Below are 17,910 nucleotides of genomic sequence, written 5' to 3'. Positions count from 1 at the left end.
TTGTGTTACAGGTTATGCAACGTTCAAGAAGAAGTGCCTGACAAACTTGTCAAGAAGATTATTTGTAACCATATGCGTAAGTGTAAGTACCCGGCTTATAGCCGTAAACCCTTTACTGAGAACTCAAAATGTACCAGAACTGTAGAGCCTAATATATTTTGTCTGTATATTTTTCACAGATGAATGCACAAGTTACTGTACTATATTGTTTATGGAGTGTTGTAATAAAGTGTTGTAATAAATAATCAACCTGGTATGTCATCATTCATTGAACAACTACCACCATCATTTGTTCTCACCACTGCATATCTGTTTAGCTGTATTTAAATAATCAACCTGGTATGTCACTCATCTTGTGATTGTGTACTCCCATTCCCCCATCATTGCATTGTCGTGTATATTTCTTACTGTTATCTGGCTTATTACTTACATCATTGCGATACATTTTCTCTTATATCCCCCACCGATTTCTCCAGTGGACTCTATATACATCTGTCCATGCCTCCTTCCCTCACCTATGTATTGCTCGCATGCACTGCTCACCATCATAAACCACCCAAAGTCACCTCATTCCATGGTACAGCACAGAAGTCGCTTCATCACTTCACCCAGCCATCTGCTCTCCCTTTTCTTTCTTCTGCTTTTAGCTGCTGGGGACATTGCTCCTAACCCTGTCCCACCTTTCACTGCTATTTGCTCTACACTACCTGCCTCTTGTGGAACCACTACAAACTTTAACTGCGCTCTTCTAAACTCTCGATCTGTGTGCAATAAGCTCACCCAGATTCATGACTTATTTCTCACTAATTCTCTTAATCTGCTGGCTCTCACAGAAACATGGATACAACCTTCTGACACTGCTTCTCTCGCTGCTCTATCTTATGGTGACCTACACTTTTCCCATACCCCCAGATCTGACACCAGGCATGGTGGAGGAGTTGGGGTGCTTCTAGCCCCACAATGCACTTTTCAAGTCATCCCCCCCCATTACCCTCACTCACATTTCCCTCTTTTGAGGTCCACACCCTCAGGCTCTTCCGCCCATTGTCTCTCAGAGTGGCGGTCATCTATCGTCCTCCTGGTTCTCCCCAAATGTTCCTGGATCATTTTGCCACCTGGCTCCCTCACTTTCTTTCCTCAGAAACACCTACACTCATCATGGGTGATTTTAATATCCCCATTGATACCCCAATCTCCTCTTCTGCCTCTCGGCTTCTGTCTCTAACCTCCTCCTTTGCCCTTTCACAGCTTACTGACTCTCCCACACACAAGGATGGGAATAGACAGGACTTGATCTTCTCTAGACTTTGTTCAGTCTCTAAATTCACTAATTCTCCTTTTGAGCTCTCTGACCACAACCTTCTCTCTTTCTCTATCAGTAACTCCTATCCTCTTCCAGACACTCCAACCTTGTACACTTACAGAAACCTGCGTGCCATAAACACCAGTCAATGGATAGACATTCTACAATCTTCACTATCACCAATCTCTTCTCTCTCCTGCCCTAATCTAGCAGCCAAACATTACCATGGCACCCTCAAGTCTACCCTGGATCAAATGGCACCCCCTAAAACACAAACCTCCCGACACAGACGGCAGCAACCCTGGCACACGCAAACAACCCGCTTTCTCAGGCGATGCTCGAGGTGTGCTGAATGTCTGTGGAGGAAAACTAAGACTTCTTCAGACTATCTGCACTATAAATTCATGCTTAAATCCTATTACTCCGCTCTTCATTTCGCCAAACAAACATATTTTACCTCCCTCATCTCCTCTCTGTCTAACAACCCAAAACGCCTTTTCAACTCACTCCTTCGGCCTAAAGTACAGACCCCAATCACTGATCTCTGTGCTGAAGACTTGGCCAAATAGTTCAAAACTAAAATCGATGACATTCGTGATGAAATCCTCTCCCAGTCCCCTAAAAGTTCTGATCCAATTCCCAGCCACGTCTCCTCTTCATCACTCTCAGTTGTTGAGCCTGTAACGGAGGATGAGGTTTCCAGGCTCCTCTCCTCCGCCCGCCCCACTACCTGCTCTAGTGACCCCATGCCTTCACACCTCATCCAGTCTCTCTCTCCTGCTATCAGCTGTCACCTAACTAAAATCTTTAACCTCTCCCTCTCTTCTGGGGTCTTTCTCTCCTCCGTCAAACACTATCATAACCCCACTATTGAAAAAAACATCTCTGGACCCGTCCTGTGCAGCCAACTATCGACCCGTCTCAAATCTCCCCTTTATCTCCAAACTCCTGGAACGCTTGGTCTACTCCCGCCTTATCTGCTATCTATCCGAGAACTCTCTCCTTGACACCTTACAGTCTGGTTTCCGCTCCCTTCACTCCACAGAAACGGCCCTAACCAAAGTCACTAACGATCTTCTGACGGCCAAATCAAATGGCAATTTCTCTTTACTGATTCTCTTGGACCTGTCTGCGGCTTTTGACACTGTGGATCACCAACTCCTCCTCAGTAGTCTCCGCTCCATCGGTCTCAAGGACTCTGCTCTCGCCTGGTTTTCCTCCTATCTCTCTGGCCGCTTCTTTAGCGTCTCGTTTTCTGGCTCTACTTCTTCTCCTCTTCCCCTTGCTGTCGGGGTTCCCCAGGGATCAGTCCTGGGTCCTCTACTCTTTTCACTCTACACATCCCCCATTGGAAAAACAATCAGTAGATTTGGTTTCCAGTACCACCTCTACGCTGATGACACCCAACTCTATACTTCCTCCGTCAACATCACCCCTGCACTCCTACAGAATACCAGTGACTGTCTCTCTGCCGTCTCAGACATCATGTCCTCTTTATATCTGAAACTAAATCTTTCTAAAACAGAACTTCTTGTCTTTTCTCCATCAACTGATACTGTACCTAACCCTGACATTTCCATCTCGGTATGTGGTACTACCATAACTCCCGGGCAGCAGGCTCGCTGTCTTGGAGTTATACTTGACTCTGATCTGTCTTTCACTCCCCATATTCAGTCTCTTTCACGTTCTTGTCACCTGCATCTCAAAAACATTTCAAGAATCCGCCCGTTTCTCACTACTGAAACTGCTAAAACTCATTATTGCTTTGATTCACTCCCGCCTCGACTACTGTAACTCTTTACTAATAGGCCTTCCTTTCTCCAAACTCTCTCCTCGCCAGTCCATCCTTAATGCCGCAGCCAGACTCATCTTCCTCTCCAGCCGCTACACCGACGCCTCCTCCCTGTGCCAGTCACTACACTGGTTACCAATTCAGTCCAGAATACAGTACAAAATCCTCAGTCTCACACACAAAGCTCTCCACAATGCTGCCCCTCCCTACATCTCCTCTCTCATCTCCGTCTACCATGCTACACGTTCTCTCCGATCTGCTAATGATCTCACACTAACATCTTCTATAAGGCCTACAACAGTCTCTAATTGGCCTCAACATATCCCCAACATATCCCCAACATATCCTCAATATATCCCCACACCTCTTGTTTGAATAGTTATTGTGTAATTTTATGTCTGATACTTGTCTTTGTTTGTACCCCATAATTGTAAGCGCTGCGGAATCTGTAGGCGCTATATAAATAAATAAATGTATATAACATGTATATACTGAGCTGTCTAAGATGTCCCCTTGTGTTTATGGGGATTTATCTAGGAGGTATCCTGCCAGGTCAGGAGAAACGTAACTGCCTCACTGCCATGACAAATTCCCGCAAGGTACAAAGATTAGCTCCCAATATAATATGTAAAGTTATGTATCACACAGTTAGTCCATACATCATCAAAATAGTCCACATACATGTAAATATCTAAGTTAGGACTGTAACATCATTCGTAGTCCCAGTCCACAAGTCTTCAATGTATGCATATATGTGTCTAATGTTTTCTCTCCTATCCACGTGTACAGAGTACTCTACTGTCCAGAGGGTTCCCCTGAGATATAGGTAAAAGCACGTATAGAGACAGAGTACAATATGTAAAGGTAACACTATTCTGTTCTGGGGAGACGTGTTGAGAACCAAAGGGCCCCAGCAGCCAAAGCATTGGGAAGATAGTCTCCGGCAGCCCAATCCGCAACTTATGTGTATCGGTGTCTTAAATGTGTTACTAAAGCATTTACAAAAGGTCTGTTTCCCCACATGTTTATTGCCCTAAAATATAGGAGCCTGTATGAACATTTACAAGTGCTACATGGACTCACCCCTGTTTTGTTTTTCATAACCAGACCTGTGAAGGACATTTTGCATAATGCCCCAGGAACGGTCACTAGTCCCCCAGTGGCCACTTCGGTCAGCCATCCTCCAGGACTGTGCATCGAGGAGGACTGTATTTTAGAGGGGGAGTTTGTGGTGGCCCAGTATGGGAGGTGTTACCCAGTACCCTTGCTGCCCTGTCCGGCAGCCTCCCTTCAGTGTCCCCTGAGCCACTTGTACTTGTTTCCTCCCCTGTATATATGTTTTGCTATGTATTGTAATATCTAATGTCTTTAAGAAGTGTACCATGTGATTGTTACCCAGGAGGTACCAGTGACCAGATGATCACAGGGGTGACCTATGGGTTCCTTGCTAGTCTCCTCTATTTAAGCCTGGGAGAAGCTATCTCTCTCTCTCTCTCTCTTTCTGCTAAGCTGAGGTCCAGTGAAGTTGAGTCCTAGTGTGTGTGTCCAGAGTCATTGGAATCCAGTCTGCACCAACAGTCAATTGCAAGTAAGCTACAGTCATAGTGTTACGCCGAGCGTTCCGGGTCCTTGCTCCTCCCCGGAGCACTCGTGGCGTTCTCCTCTCTGAAGCGCGCCGGTCAGACCTGCTGACCGGGAGCGCTGCACTGACACTGTCGGCGGGGATGCGATTCGCATAGCGGGATGCGCCCGCTCGCGGATCGCATCCCAATCTACTTACCTGTCCCGGTCCCCGGCTGTCACGTCCTGGCGCGCGCGCGCCAGCTCTCTAAGATTTAAAGGGCCAGTGCACCGCTAATTGGTGCCTGGCCCAATCAGTGTAATTAGCTCACCTGCTCCAGGCCTATATTACCTCACTTCCCCTTCCCTGCATTGCCGGATCTTGTTGCCTTGTGCCTAGTGAAAGTGTTCCTGTGATTGCCTTACCAGTGTTACCAGACCTTCTGCTGTCACCCTTGACTACGAACCTTGCCGCCTGCCTTGACCTTCTGCTACGTCTGACCCCGCCTCTGTCTAGTCCTCCAGTCCCACGCCACTCTCAGCAGTCAGCGAGGTTGAGCCGTTACCGGTGGATATAACCTAGTTGCTACCGCCGCAGCAAGACCATCCCGCTTTGCGGCGGGCTCTGGTGAATACCAGTAGCAACTTAGAACCGGTCCACCGGTACGGTCCACGCCAATCCCTCGCTGACACAGAGGATCCACATCCAGCCTGACGAATCCTAACAGTAGATCCGGCCATGGATCCCGCTGAGGTGCCACTGCCAAGTCTCGCTGACCTTGCCACCGTGGTCGCCCAACAAGGACAACAGCTGTCACAGTTGTCCGCCATGCTAAAGCAGCTTCTGCCTCTTCAGCAGCAACCATCTCCTCCGCCAGCTCCTGCACCTCCTCTGCAGCGAGTGGCCGCTCCTAGCCTCCGCTTGTCTCTGCCGGACAAATTTGATGGGGACTCTAGACTCTGCCGTGGTTTCCTGTCTCAATGTTCCCTACACTTGGAGATGTTGTCTGACCAATTTCCCACAGAACGGTCTAAGGTGGCTTTCGTAGTTAGTCTTCTGTCTGGAAAGGCCTTGTCATGGGCCACACCGCTCTGGGACCGCAATGATCCTGCCACAGCCACTGTCCAGTCCTTCTTCGCTGAAGTCCGTAGTGTCTTCGACGAGCCAGCCCGGGCCTCCTCTGCCGAATCTGCTTTGCTGAACTTGGTCCAAGGAAGTTCTTCTGTAGGCGAATACGCCATCCATTTTCGTACCCTCGCCTCTGAGCTAGCCTGGAACAATGAGGCCCTATGCGCGACCTTCAAGTAAGGCTTATCCAGCAACATCAAAGATGTACTGGCCGCACGAGAAATTCCTGATAACCTGTCTGAACTTATCCATTTGGCCACCCGCATCAACATGCATTTTTCTGAAAGACACCAGGAGCTCCGCCAGGAAAAGGACCTTTATCTCTGGGCACCTCTCTCCCGGAATCCTTTGCAATCTACCCCTGTGCCTCCCGCCGAGGAGGCTATGCAAGTGGATCGGTCTCGCCTGACCCATGAAGAGAGGTCTCGTCGAAGAGATAAAAATTTATGCCTGTACTGCGCTAGTACCGAACATTTCCTAGTGGATTGCCCTATTCGTCCTCCACGTCTGGGAAACGCACGCACCCAGCTCACGTGGGAGTGGCGTCTCTTGGTGTGAAGTCTGCTTCTCCACGTCTCACTGTGCCCGTGCGGATTTCTCCTTCTGCTAACTCCTCCTTCTCAGCTGTGGCCTTCTTGGACTCTGGTTCTGCAGGAAATTTTATTTTGGCCTCTTTCGTTAATAGGTTCAGCATCCCAGTAACCTGTCTCGTCAAGCCGCTGTACATTTCTTCTGTCAACGGAGTAAAATTGAACTGCACTGTGCGTTACCGCACAGAACCCCTGCTTATGAGCATTGGACTGCATCACGAAAAAATTGAATTTTTTGTTCTGCCCAACTGCACCTCTGAAGTCCTCCTCGGTCTGCCATGGCTCCAACGTCATTCTCCTACCCTTGACTGGACCACCGGGGAGATCAAAAATTGGGGTCCTTCTTGTCCCAAACGATGCCTCACATCTGCTCCCACTTGTCATACCCCTGAGGCTCCACCTTTACCGGACCCTCCCAAGGCTTACCAGGATATTTTCGGCAAAAAGCAAGCTGAGATTTTGCCTCCTCATAGCCCCCTTCCTGGTAACACTCTGCCCCGTGGCAAGCTTCACGCTCTGCCCCCCCTCCCCATTCCCACTTCTTCTGGATCACCTGCCGTTGATGAAGTTACCCAGGATTTCTCTGTCATCCGGAAGGAAACTCAAGAGTCGCTCCCAATGGCCTCGTCTCGTATGAAGGGACAAGCTGACAAAAAGAGGGGGAGACCTAAAGGGGGGGGTATTGTTACGCCGAGCGCTCCGGGTCCCTGCTCCTCCCCGGAGCGCTCGCGGCGTTCTCCTCTCTGCAGCGCCCCGGTCAGACCCGCTGACCGGGAGCGCTGCACTGACACTGCCGGCGGGGATGCGATTCGCATAGCGGGACGCGCCCGCTCGCGGATCGCATCCCAATCTACTTACCTGTCCCGGTCCCCGGCTGTCACGTCCTGGCGCGTGCGGCTCCGCTCTCTAGGGCGCACGCGCGCCAGCTCTCTAGGATTTAAAGGGCCAGTGCACCGCTAATTGGTGCCTGGCCCAATCAGTGTAATTAGCTCACCTGCTCCAGGCCTATATTACCTCACTTCCCCTTCCCTGCATTGCCGGATCTTGTTGCCTTGTGCCTAGTGAAAACATTCCTGTGATTGCCTTACCAGTGTTACCAGACCTTCTGCCGTCACCCTTGACTACGAACCTTGCCGCCTGCCTTGACCTTCTGCTACGTCTGACCTCGCCTCTGTCTAGTCCTTCTGTCCCACGCCACTCTCAGCAGTCAGCGAGGTTGAGCCGTTGCCGGTGGATACGACCTGGTTGCTACCGCCACAGCAAGACCATCCCGCTTTGCGGCGGGCTCTGGTGAATACCAGTAGCAACTTAGAACCGGTCCACCGGTACGGTCCACGCCAATCCCTCGCTGACACAGAGGATCCACATCCAGCCTGCCGAATCCTAACACATAGCTTTGTCAGTCGTCAGTCAAGTCAAGTCAGTCCCTGTCATCTGTCAAGTCAGCATGGTCTGCATTCAATTGTCCAGTCCTACTACAAGTCCCAGTAAGCCCTTAAGGTCTCTGAGTCACTAGTCACCTCCTTGGGCCCTGGCTGAACTGTATAGACTTTACCATCTGTCTACCCTCAGTAAAGCTACCGTTATCCGTAACTTGGCGTTGGAGTCATTATTGCCCTCGTACCTAGCCCAGGATCTAGCGGTATACCTTCGGGTGGTATCGAGGATAAACCACGCCCTGATGTCACGAATACAAGGGGTTAATGCCATCTGCCCCTAGGGTTACAACATCTGCCCTCATCACACCTCCGTTTCCACAGTACCATCCAATGCAGAAGTAACAGTACCATACACATGCAGAAGTAACAGTACCATACACATGCAGAAGTAACAGTACCATACACATGCAGAAGTAACAGTACCATACACATGCAGAAGTAACAGTACCATACACATGCAGAAGTAACAGTACCATACAGTGCAGAAATAACAGTACCATACTGTACCATACAGTTAGCGTACCAATTATCGGTTTGGCCGATATTATCGTCCGATATTCACGATTTTGGACATTATCGGTATCGGCAATTACCTTGCTGATAATCTGATAATGCCCCCCCCCCCGCACCGCCCCCCCCCCGCACGCACCGCTCCCCCACTGTCCTGGCCAGAGACCGCCGCTGTCCCATTGCCTCCCCTGTCCCTGGTTTTATAATGACCTGTTCCCGGGGCCCGCGCTACTTCTGGCTCCTGCGGCGTCCTGCGTTATGCTGTGCGCTGCGCAATGACGAGTGACGTACTCAGCGCGACGTCACCGTCAGTGCGCACAGTGACAGCTCAGGACGCCGCTGGAGCCAGAAGTAGCGTGGAACAGGTAATTATAAAACCGGGGATGGGGGAGGCAATGGGGCAGCGGCGGTGGTTGGACTAAGGACAGGCAGGGGGAGAGAAGCGGGCGGCAGCAGTGGTCTCTGGCCCCACAAGAGCCGCTGCAGTTCATTGATTTAAAGCGCCCGCTTTAAATCAATGGTCTGCAGCCGCTTCTTTCGGGCTGGGGGTGGGGTGGGGGGGGGGGGGGGGTGGGTGGAGAAATAGCCGATAACTTATACCGATATTCCGGTATAAGTTATCGGCCTGAAAGGCCACAGATTATCGGTATCGGCCCTTAAAAAAAAAAAATCGATATCGGTCGATCCCTACATACAGTGCAGAAGTACCAGTACCATACAGTGCAGAAGTAAGTAACAGTACCATACAGTGCAGAAGTAACAGTACCATACAGTGCTGAAGTAACAGTACCATACAGTGCTGAAGTAACAGTACCATACAGTGCTGAAGTAACAGTACCATACAATGCAGAAGTAACAGTACCATACAGTGCAGAAGTAACAGTACCATACAGTGCAGAAGTAACAGTACCATACAGTGCCTAAATGTAGTAGGGAACCCTTTATAGCAGCCCTCCCATAGGTTTCAGTACCTGGTTAGCGGAGGGGTGTGTGAGCTCTGGGTATACATACCATATGGCCATTAGTGCCCCAGTTAGTAGTGACCAATGAAGTGCCCAGTGCCACCACACAGGGAGCTCACCTCGACATCCAGGTTCAAAGGGGCACATTTGCTATGAGTTTATATGTGGAAAATCTGCAGCATTTACACAAAATCTGTGCAGAAAGTGACCTGTGTTGCGGATCAGCCATATTGTCCATATTAGAATCGGAAAATTTGCGGATTTCTTGGAGATTTCCTCTATTGACTTCAATGGGGAAGTTAAAATCCCATAATAAATCTGCTGTGGACTTTTAATCACTTTTTTTATTATTCAAAGGAGAACTCCGGCAAAAATGATTATTTCTCCTATATGCCCAAAATAAAAATTGCTGAAATAAAAATAATATTTGACCTCCCTGCCACTTCTCCACCAATGCTTCCGACCCTCTCCTGGTGCCCGGGACCTTTATCTGACACTACCTCTCAGCCTGTGACCTGCCAAGATGGGACCTTGTTGCAGTCGGCCATTAGCTGAGCACAGTGTGACATGTCGGGCCCCAAATTAGAAGAAGACTTGGGCTGGAGAACAGGAGAGAGATTCCAGTGGCCCCCGGGGGAGCGACAGAAGGTCAAAGTATATTTTTTTTTATAGGAGAAATAACATTTTTTTTGCCGGAGTTCCTCTTTAACTTGGCGAAGCTGCACTAAAGCCTGAGTGGAAAACCTGTGTACCGCATGACAGGGCCAACTGCATCGTACCCCACACAACAGGGCCAACCGCAGCACACCCCATCACAGGGCCAACAGCATAGTACCCCACAACAGGACTGACCACAGCACACCCCATCACAGGGCCAACCGCAGAGCACCCCATCTCAGGGGCAGGTGCAGCTATCTACCGTAAGTAACAGGAGCAACCACAGCTTATCCCTTGACAGGGCCGACCTCAGCGTACCCCACGAGAGGGCCAACCCCATTGCACCCCATCACAGGGCCAAATGCAGTGTACCCCATTACAGGACTGTGGCAGGGACGTGCACAGGAATTTTGAGGGGCAGGGTTCAATGTGAAAAAAAGGGCACACCCGATCCATTTGCAACTCTCTAGACCAGTGTTAACCCAAGCACGGTCCTTAAAGGACAACTGCAGCCAAAATTTAACTTATCGCTATCCACAGGATAGGGTTATAAGTGTTTGATCGCGGGTGGTCCGACTGCTGGGCCCACCTGCGATCTCCTGTACGGGGCCGCGGCTGTGCCGTGGCTCTCCCGTGCAGGGGGCATGCCGGCCGCAGCATGATGTTGCCCCCTCCATACATCTCTATGGGAGAGGCGGGGAGGCAGCGTTCATGGCGGGGCGGGGACAGGGCGTAAACTGTTGAGCTCAGAGCTCGACGCTACGCGCATTAGTGCTCACAATGAGCGCTAATGCCGGCGCCCTGTTAGGGAGATCGCGAGGGGTCCCAGCGGTCAGACCTCTAGCGATCAAACACTTATCCCCTATCTTGTGGATAGGGGATAAGTTAAATTTGACTGCAGTTGTCCTTTAAATACCCCCAACAGGTCATTTTATCAGGTGATATAGTTGTAGAGATGCCTGATGGACAGACCAGAAATATATCACCTGTGAAAGACTAAGGGAATCTTGAAAACATGACCTGTTAGGAGGACTTGAGGACCGCGCTTGGGAAATCTACAGGATAGAGGATAAGTGTTTGACCCCCACGATCTCCCTAACGGGGCCCCCGCATTAACACTCAGTGAAAGGTCGACAGTTACGCACCCTCCCCGCCCTGTCCCCATACAGTTCTATGGGAGAGACCGGGAAGCACAAACGCTGCCTCCCCGCTTCTCCCATTGAACTACATGGAGGAGGCGTGTCAGCTATGACGTCACGCCGCGGCTGGCACGCGAAAAATTCACGACAAAGTGGGAAAAAAAATCATTGTGCTACAAAATCGAAGAAAAAACGCCATTTTGTAACTTTTGGGGACTTCTGTTTCTACGCAGTGCATCGGTAAAAATTACACCTTATTATTCTGTAGGTCCATACGATTAAAATGATCCCCTACTTATATAGGTTTGATTTTGTCGCACTTCTGGAAAAAATCATAACTACATGCAGGAAAATTTATACATTTAAAAATGTCACCTTCTGACCCCTATAACTTTTTATTTTTCCACGTACAGGGCGGTATGAGGGCTCATTTTTTGCGCCGTGATCTGAAGTTTTTATCGGTACGATTTTTGTTTTGATCGGACTTTTTGATCACTTTTTATTCATTTTTTAATGGTGTAAAAGTGACCAAAATACACGTTTTTGGACGTTTGAATTTTTTTGCGCGTACGCCATTGACCGTGCAGTTTAATTAACAATATATTTTTATAGTTCGGACATTTACGCACGCGGCGATACCACATATGTTTATTTTTATTTACACTGTTTTATTTTTTTTTATGGGAAAAGGGGGGTGATTCAAACTTTTATTAGGGAAGAGGTTAAATGACCTTTATTAACAGGCATCTCAGGCACGGAGCAGTCATTCTTCGATCGGACACCGAGGAGGCAGGTAAGGGCCCTCTCGGTGTCCTGCAAGCTGTTCGGGACGCCGCGATTTCACCGCGGCGGTCCCGAACAGTCCGACTGACTAGCCGGGATACTTTCGCTTTAGAAGCAGCGGTCAGCTTTGACCGCCGCTTCTAAAGGGTTAATACCGCACATTGCCTCGAGCGGCGATGTGTGGTATTAGCCGGGGGTACCGGCCGTTGATGAGCGCCGGGACCGACGCGATGTGATGCGGGGTCGCAGCGCGACCCCGCTTCATATCGTGGGAGCCGGCACAGGACGTAAATATACGCCCTGCGTCGTTAAGGGGTTAAAGAAGTACCCCTTTAAAGGTATTTAGAAGCCAAATTGGTTCTGCACAATAGTTATTTATCATAAGCAATGGAGTTTTCCTTTACAGTGTGAATCCAGCCATTGGGATTTTGCTACAGATTTTTTTGCTGCAGATTTTATACTGTGGATTTTGTTTTTGAATTACCAGCAGAAATTCTGCAGCAAAATGGGGGAGATTTATCAAAACCTGTCCAGAGGTAAAGTTGTCCAGTTGCCCATAGCAACCAATCATATTGCTTCTTTCATTTTTAACAAGGCCTTTGAAAACTGAAAGCAGCCATCTGATTGGTTGCTATGGGCAACTTTTCCTCTGGACAGGTCCACAAGAAAGGTGGGACAATGCAAAGACTGTAGGGACTGATGATGTGGGGAAGATACAGATGTGGAATGGCATTATAGGGGCACAGGTGGGTAACACTATTGGTTTATAGCAGTGTTTCCCAAGCAGGGTGCCTCCAGCTGTTGCAAAACTGGAACTCCCAGCATGCCTGGACAGCCTTTGGCTGAGAGTTGTAGTTTTGTACCAACTGGAGGCCCCTGGTTGGGAAACACTGGTTTATAGGGAGGGAAAGAACAACTATGCTGGACTAAGCTTATCAGGTCCTGTAGGTGGGGGACACTATAGGGAGATTTAACAAGACCCCTCCAGTGGAAAAGTTGCCCATAGCAACCAATCAGATCCTTTCTTTCATTTTTCAGAGGCCTTTTCAAAAGTAAAATAAGCGATCTGATTGGTTGCTATGGGCAACTTTTCCTCTGGACGGGTCTTGTTAAATCTCCCCCATAGTGTATATTAGAATAAATAAGGAAAAAAACAAAACAACACAAAAACACACTATAATTTCCCTGAAGCTGCTTGTACAGAGGCCAGTCCTCCCTGACAGACCCCCCCACCCTACAGTCCTCCCTGACAGACCCCCCTCCCTACAGTCCTCCCTGACAGACCACCCTCCCTACAGTCCTCCCTGACAGACCCCCCTCCCTACAGTCCTCCCTGACAGACCCCCCTCCCTACAGTCCTCCCTGACAGACCCCCCTCCCTACAGTCCTCCCTGACAGACCACCGTCCCTACAGTCCTCCCTGACAGACCCCCCTCCCTACAGTCCTCCCTGACAGACCACCCTCCCTACAGTCCTCCCTGACAGACCACCCTGCTGATCATCACTTACTGTCACTGTGGACTAAGTCCCCTCACACAGTCCACCCTCCCTACAGTCCTCCCTGACAGACCCGGCTGATGATCACTTTCTGTCCCCTCATGGCAGCTCCAGCTGATCTTCTATCCTCCATCTCTTCCTTTCCTTACCCAGAGAGGAGCAGGGAGGGGGAGGGGTCGTCAGCAGCAGCAGGACCCTGGGAGACCGTGGCCAGAGAATGCCTGTATGACAAGATGTCACTTCCTAACACTTGTATCTGCTCTTTCTTCTTGTCCCCTGCTGTTATCTCTACCAGTCGTGCCTCTATACACTCCTGACCATGTGCCTCTGTGCCTCACACCTTTAAAAAAAAAAAAAAAAAAAAAAAAAAAAAAAAAGGGCATTAAGGGGCAGGTGCCTGAAAAGGCAGGGGCTTAAGCCCCCTTTGAGCCCTATGTGTGCACGTCCCTGGACTGTGGTGTTGGGTGAGGGTAATGTGATAATTAACCTTTTCGTGTCGCCAGGGCGCGGTTGACCTATACACCACCCGAGGTAGACCAGTTTCTCCTGTGCCAGGCATGGGGAAAATAATTACTCCGAGACAAGTTTACGGATAACTGGCTTTACTGAGGTTGGAAAGGTGGTACTATCCATTACAGCTGAGATTAGCATGAAGGAGATGCAGGGTGAACTTTGAGAAGCTTGACTGACTTGCTGTATGCAACCCACACTAGACTTTAGTTACTTGGACTTGACTTGATTTGATCCCCGGACTTAAGTGCTTACTGCAAGGCTTTGACTTTCACCTGGGTAGTGGAGTTAACTGTTAGTAGATGCGTGGTTGCTGGACTTGTGGTGTCCCAGTACCGCATTCTATACGGTACTTATTTCTTTATGGGTCCCCATAGCCAGAGTCCCTAGGATGTAGGGATCCCTGTAATCTAGTCTACCCCTAGTCGCCTCTATTCTAATGTATAAACAGTAATTTATGCATAGGTTAATGTAAATAGCATTGTATATGTAGATAAATGGTTAATTACTTGTTTCCATTGGCGTTGCAGGACCTGCGGGTCATGTGACAAGGTGAACTCTATGGTATTTGGCTTAAGGACCTTAGGAGGCCCTGAGACGTAAGCAATCCCATCACACCATGCAAGGTGAATGGCAGACGTTCGGACCAATCAGATTCGTCACGCCCCTGCCCATATAAGGGAGCAGCGGCCATGTTTCTCGCTCTTACCTCGTGGGCTGTCAAGCAAGCAAGACCTGTACAGCAGTAACCGCAGTGAGTTAGGCCCGAGCCTTGCGGCAATGGCTGAACAATTATAAGTATAGAGTGTATCACCTCCCAAACACTCTGCAGCATCTCCGGACCTAATACCTCCCCTAAATCCTGACGGATCTGCAAATCTCTTCCTAAATTACGAGACTTATTGTCTAGCTCAAGGTCCGCAACTACTGCCAGTCGCTAAGTAACCAAAGGACTGTTTGTATGAGACTGTTACTGTGCCGTGAATATTGCAAGCACTTCAGTAAACGTTATTCAAGTTCAAGTTCAAATCTCCTTGTGGACCTTCAGTTATTTTATGCACCTATCGTTACTGGGAAGGGCGGCGATAGGCCGGAACACTGATTCAGCATACCAGCCCTCAGCCTGGCGTCACAAACTCTTCTATTAATGCCCACCCCTAAAACCTCACTTAAATTGAACTGTGATATAAGAGAGTTAAACTTAAAGGGGTATTCTGGGCAAAAACATCTTATCACCTATCCAAAGGATAGGGGATAAGATGTCTGATCACGGGGGGCCCACTGCTGGGACCCCCCACAATCTCTCTGCAGCACCCGCATTCTATGCAGGGCTGCGTCTCCAGTTTCAGAAACCTCCGGGTCCCAGCAGCGGGCCCACAGTGATCAGACATCTTATCCCCTATCCTTTGGATAGGTGATAAGATGTTTTTGCCCGGAATATCCCTTTAAAAACAAGGTAGTAATATTTGTGATGATAGACGTTGGTTATATTATGGTTATGGCTTATATTTATCACAGTGGGTCTGCAGCATCCACTTTATATCACCAAAACTCCAGACCTATTGTTAAAAGCTGTATGCGTGCCCCCTCTACATGTTTTGTTGCCTTAGCAACGTCATCAGGAGGAAATGGGACGTCACCGCTCCTGGTCTAGGCCTCAGGCTTCCTTCAGAATCACCTCACAGACAGACTTCACACTTCTCTCAACTGTACCTCAGCATAAACTGAACTCAATTTAGAGAGGTCCCATTGGTCAGATAAGTCACATGGTTCACCTATGCATACTCCTCTAACAACAAGGTCCATGACAACAGGTTTAAAATACCAATAAATTATCCATTGCATCATTCTAGAGTCTTGAGGAGTGTGGGCCCAAGATTGACATTAAAGCAATATGCCACACAGGATGGGCAGGAGTACAGAAGAACACGTGATTCTGTACTGGGTCACCACAGGACCAACCGCAGAGCACCCAATCACAGGGCCGACCGCAGAGCACCCCATCACAAAGCTGACCTCAGAGCACCCCATCACAGGGCCCACTGCAGAGCACCCCATCACAGGGCCCACCTCAGAGCACCCCATCACAGGGCCCACCGCACAGCACCCCATCACAGTGCCGACCGCATAGCACCCCATCATAGGGCCGACCGCAGATCACCCCATCACAAGGCCCACTGCAGAGCACCCCATCACAGGGCCTGACCGCAGAGCACCCCATCACAAGGCCGACCTCAGAGCACCCCATCACAGGGCCGAGCGCACAGCACCCCATCACAGGGCCGAGCGCAGAGCACCCCATCACAGGGCCGAGCGCAGAGCACCCCATCACAGGGCCGAGCGCAGAGCACCCCATCACAGGGCCGAATGCAGAGCACCCCATCACAGGGCCCACCGCACAGCACCCCATCACAGGGCCCACCGCACAGCACCCCATCACAGGGCCCATCGCACAGCACCCCATCACAGGGCCCACCGCACAGCACCCCATCACAGGACCCATCGCACAGCACCCCATCACAGGGCCCATCGCACAGCACCCCATCACAGGGCCCACCGCACAGCACCCCATCACAGGGCCCACCGCACAGCACCCCATCACAGGGCCCACCGCACGGCACCCCATCACAGGGCCCACTGCACGGCACCCCATCACAGGGCCCACTGCACAGCACCCCATCACAGGGCCCCATCACAGGGCCCACCGCACAGCACCCCATCAGAGGGCCCCATCACAGGGCCCACCGCACAGCACCCCATCACAGGGCCTACCGCACAGCATTCCATCACAGGGCCCACCGCACAGCATCCCATCACAGGGCTGACCACAGAGCACCCCATCACAGGGCCCACCGCAGAGCACCCCATATCAGGGCCATCCGCAGAGCACCCCATATCAGGGCCATCCGCATCGTACCCCACACAACAGGGCCGACCACAGCGTACCCCATCACAGGGCTGAACGCATCGTACCCCATCACAGGACCGACCACAGCGTACCCCGCCACAGGGTTCGCCGCAGCTTATCTCGTAACAGTAGTGATTATAGCAGGGGTGACTAGTGTGCCCCATAACAGCCACTATATAATGGAGCCAGCAGTCATTATCACTGAATGACACCATAGAGTCACCCAAACATTGCCAGCCATGGTGCCCCCTATAACCTCCTCCATGATGCTCTCCCCCCATGAGTCACTTGACAATTGGACCCAACAAACCTCCAGCGGCCATTTTGATATTGTTGGGTCCTTCCGGCATAGTAATACATTGCCAAAAATCTTTTTTTCGGCAATATACCTCCAAAACGGATGAGAATGGTCAGTGGCGGCTTATACAGGTGCAGCATCACTTTCACCTCCCCCAGTGTTACACCTGTCCGCCCCGCCGCACTTCACCTGACCGGCCTGACCACATTGCAGAGGAGATTACACCTGCGGAACTCTCCACATTCACCAGTGTTTTCCAAACAGTGTGCCTCCAGCTGTTGCAAAACTACAACTCCCAGCATGCCCGGACAGCCAAAGGCTGGAAGTGGAAGTGGAATGCTGGAAGTTGTAGTTTTGCAACAGCTGGAGGCACACTATTTGGAAAACACTGACATACACCATTGTGCGTGACTACACATTATATAATGCACCCAGCCCCATATTAAATGATACCGCCATTACCTTATCATCAGCTTTCTGCACCAGGGGGCGCACACTGGGATTTACATGGGTGGGATGAGATGCCTCGGATCCCCCTGTGCTGATCCTGTGCAAGGGGAGGAAGCAGCAGAGTGTATCCCGTGCAACGTCAGCTGTGATCACACTCCTCCTCCTCCCCCACGCCCAGCCTCTGGGTACAGACACAGGAGGGACCTGCCTGGAGTCTGCTGATTATATATATATATATATATATATATATATATATATATATATACTAGCTGAGTACCCGGCGTTGCACGGTTTTTCCTTCCTCGTCTTTGTTGGGGAGGAAAATCAAAAAAGGAGGAAGCTTTTGACTTCAAATCCCATCCCCATATATTGTTGTCATATCC

The 17,910-nt window shown here is 50.1% G+C and overlaps 1 protein-coding gene across 2 annotated transcripts in view; it reads right to left on the bottom strand.

Moving 5' to 3' along the window:
* ICA1 (islet cell autoantigen 1) overlaps window positions 1-17,657 on the bottom strand; it is an 89,804-nt gene extending 72,147 nt beyond the window's left edge. The window contains exon 1 of one of the 2 annotated variants that reach the window (XM_056518922.1): window positions 17,540-17,657. The gene's annotated coding sequence lies outside the window, so the exon portion shown is untranslated. Of the gene's footprint in view, window positions 1-15,430; window positions 15,450-17,539 lie in introns of those variants that run through there. The other variant, XM_056518924.1, reaches the window with a different exon arrangement.
* Window positions 17,658-17,910: the final 253 nt, after the last annotated feature.

Source organism: Hyla sarda, chromosome 5 (genome assembly GCF_029499605.1).
Source record: "Hyla sarda isolate aHylSar1 chromosome 5, aHylSar1.hap1, whole genome shotgun sequence".
Taxonomy (NCBI): domain Eukaryota; kingdom Metazoa; phylum Chordata; class Amphibia; order Anura; family Hylidae; genus Hyla; species Hyla sarda.
This window is presented reverse-complemented; position numbering and strand designations above follow the sequence as displayed.